The sequence below is a fragment of the Oryctolagus cuniculus genome, chromosome 1 (assembly GCF_051225735.1).
Source record: "Oryctolagus cuniculus isolate XC-2025 breed Fujian yellow rabbit chromosome 1, ASM5122573v1, whole genome shotgun sequence".
In the NCBI taxonomy this organism is placed as follows: domain Eukaryota; kingdom Metazoa; phylum Chordata; class Mammalia; order Lagomorpha; family Leporidae; genus Oryctolagus; species Oryctolagus cuniculus.
In genome coordinates, this window is record NC_142867.1 from 118076493 (window position 1) to 118080208 (window position 3716).

Sequence of the window (3716 nt, forward strand, 5' to 3'; positions counted from 1 at the left end):
TCCTGCCTTCGGATCAGCGCGGTGCACCGGCTGCGGCACGCCAGCTTCAGCGGCCATTGGAGGGTGAACCAACGGAAAGGGAAGACCTTTCTCTCTGTCTCTCTCTCTCACTGTCCACTCTGCCTGTCAAAAAAAAAAAAAGTTTGTAAAATAAAACCCAATAGAAGGATTGAAGGGAAAATTTGGGAAATTTATAGAAAGAGAAAACAGGAAAATAGAATAGTATAAATTATCAATGAAAAAAAATTCAAGAAACATTTCCATATCTGAAGGTCATAGGTTTCCAGATTGAAAGGATCCTTCTCAGTGTCCAGAATAATGGATAATGGAAATTCACATTAAAGCACATGGTAAAAAAAAATTGTGCAAATTTCACCAGAAAAAAAGAAGATTCTCAGGGCGGCTCTGTGGCATTCTCTCTGTGGCTCTGTAGCTAAGCCTCCACCTGCAGCACCAGCATCTCATATGGGAGCTGGTTCATGTCCCAGCCTCCCCTCTTCTGATCCAGCTCTCCACAGATGGCCTGGGAAAGCAGTGGAAGATGGCCCAAGGGCTTGGCTTTCTGCACTCACGTGGGGAACCTAGAAGAAGCTCCTGGCTCTCAGCTTCAGATCAGCCCAGCTACAGTGTTGCAGCCATCTGGGGAGTGAACCAGCAGATGGAAGACCACTCTCTCTGTCTCTGCCTCTCTCTGTAACTTTTAAATAAATAAAACAAATCTTTAAAAAGAAAAAATATAATAAGTTGTTGACTGTCTCATGCAATTTACTGAATGCCTTTATACAAAAAGCACTGGCAGACATTTCTGTAGGAAAAGATCCTACAGAGCTGAGCGGTCAAGATGTGTGACTGCATCAAGGGCCAGACTGCAGAGTTCAAGGAGGCCATCCAGCTGGTTGACCAGACAGGTGATGGCAAGATCCTGTACAACCAGTGTAGGGCCGTGATGAGGTCCCTGGGCCAGAACCTCAGCAACACCAAGGTGGTCAATGTCCTGTCTCGGTGCTTAGTGTCCAAGAGTGACGAGATGGATGTGAAGGTGCTGGACTGTGGGCACCTCCTGCCCATGCTGCAGACTGGCCAAGAACAAGGACCAGGGAACCTACAAGGATTATGTTTAAGGCCTTCAGGTGTCTGACAAGGGAAGGATGGCACCATCGTGGGTGCTGAATCCATCATGTTCTTGTCACACTGGGTGAGATGACAGAGGAAGAAGTAGAGATGCTGGTGGCAGGGCATGAGGACAGCAATGGTTGTATCAACTACAAAGAGCTTGTCTCTATGGTGCTGAATGCCAGAGGATATTCCCAGTATCCCCAGAACCCATGTCTTTCCCTGTGTGAGACTTGTAGCAGGCTCTCCGGTCACAGCACCATTCCAAGCTCCTCTCTCTCTTTGATGATGCCTGCCATCAGTATTGACTAATAAACTTGCTCTCTGTGCCCCCACCCCCAAAAGAAAAAAAAAAAAAAGCACTGGCAACACAACACACAGTAGAATGGTTGTTTCCTCTCACGATTGCAAGGCAACTGGGAGCTGCACTCACTGCTGCTGCCCAGGGTGGGAAAGAGTATCACACTATACAGATAGCCTGGGAAAAGATCAAAATTCAAGTGTCACAGCATGGCTTGTACCGAATAAGTATTACAGTTATAGCACTTCGAGTTGAAGTCACTAAGTCAAATCATTGTAAGTTGGAGGCTATCTGTATGCAATGCCTCTTGAGGCCTAACCTTGAAACTGGCATGCTCAGGGCCAGTGCTGTGGTACAGCGGGTTAAAGCCCTGGCCTGAAGCACTGGCATCCCATATGGGCACTGGTTCTAGTTTCAGCTTCTCCTCTTCCAATACAGCTCTTTACTATGGTCTGGGAAAGCAGTAGAAGATGGCCCAAGTGCTTGGGCCCCTGCACCCATGTGGGAGACTCAGAAGAAGATCCTGGCTCCTGGCTTCAGATCAGCAGAGCTCTGGCTGTTGCGGTCAATTGGGGAGTGAACCAGCGGATGGAAGACCTCTCTCTCTCTCTCTCTCTCTCTCTGCCTCTCCTTCTCTCGTGTAACTCTGACTTTCAAATAAATAAATAAATAAATAAATCTTAAAAAAAAGAAAGAAACTGGCATGCTCACTTTCACATACCATATGATGAGCCAAAACAAGTCACACAGCCCAGCCCAGTGATGTGAGGCATGGAAGTATACTCACTCATCAGGAGGACAGGAAAGGGTATGGATACATACAAGGGTAAAGAATTGAAGTCAGCCACCCCTGTCTACAGCTCTATAAACATCCACTTCATTCAATCCATCTCAATTACCGCCCTTTGAGTGTGTCATCTGTTGCCTTCCAGGATGTAGATAGTTGCCGTAATAAGTACCAAGGAGTGCCCAAGAAAATAGAGCCCCATAATGGGATTCTGATCTTTTATTGCTCTCGTATTTAAGAAGCACACAGTTAACTTCCTCACTGGGGAAAACGGAATCCGGGCAATCGTGACATTCAGTGGCACAACAGTGACTCAGCTTATCACTGGTGGGAGCAAGGAATGGATGCAGGTGAAGAGCAACAGAAATGAAGTGACTGTGATACTTGGTCGCCATGGCGACAGTAGTGTGATTATGAAGATTGTGGAGTCAGCTGACTCCCTCCCATGGCTCTAAAATGAGTAAACAGGGGAAAAAATATTGAAAGCCTCGAATACCCAACTCAGAATATGATGGGAAATCAGAAAGCTTCCATGGTCACTCCAGAAGAGTCCTTCTGTAGTCTCTGGGCTAACATGGATGAGGACCATGTCTAGAAAATTATTTCACGGAGCCAGTGCTGCGGCATAGTGAGAAAAGCCACCATCTGCAGTGCCAGCTCCCATATGGGCACTGGTTTGAGTCTCGCCTGCTCCAGTTCCAATCCAGCTCCCTGCTAATGTGCCTGGGAAAGCAGCAGAAGACGATCCAAGTGCTTGAGCCCCTGCACCCATGTGGGAGACCTGGAGGAAGCTGCAGGCCCCTGAATTCAGATTGGCCCAGCTCCAGTCATTGCAGCCATTTGGGGAGTGAGCAAGCAGATGGAAGACCTCTCTCTCTGCCTCCACCTCTGCTTCTCTGTAACTCTGCCTTTCAAATAAATAAATAAATCTTAAAGAAAAAAAAATTAGTTCGATGGTTGCAGAGCTGCAAACCCAACTAAATATTCAAACTCTCTTGCTTCTTAATATAATCTCAGGGTGCTGATAGGAAACAAATGGGACCCCATGATACAAAATGAGATGTTTGTGATGGATGAGGCTGAGAATTTGAATGTTAAAATCCTCCTAAAGCTCCCTGTGGAGGCTTGTATCCTGTAATCTCATTTTCTTTTTTTTTTTTTTATATTTATTTATTTGAAAAGCATGCAAACAGAGATCTTCCATCCATTGGCACACTCCCCAAATACCTGAAACAGTTAGAACTGGGGCAGGCCACAGCCAGAAGCCTGGCAGGAATTTGAGCCATAACCTGCTGCATCAATCGTGTTGCTAACTCCATAGAATGGCCCATCAGTCCATTTCACTGGTAACATGATAGGGAATCCAATGACTTGCTGGCTTGCTACATCAGTGAAGTTCCTAAGAGTCTAATGGTCTGGTTCATGTCGAGATACACTTTTTTTTGGGGGGGTGGGGGGCAAGCAGAGTTAGACAGTGAGAGAGAGAGAGAGAGAGGTCTTCCTTCCATTGGTTCA

General features: G+C 46.3%; 1 pseudogene; it reads left to right on the forward strand.

Moving 5' to 3' along the window:
* Positions 1 to 841: 841 nt before the first annotated feature.
* Positions 842 to 3339, forward strand: LOC100342763 (myosin light polypeptide 6 pseudogene; annotated as a pseudogene).
* The last annotated feature ends 377 nt before the right edge of the window (positions 3340 to 3716 follow it).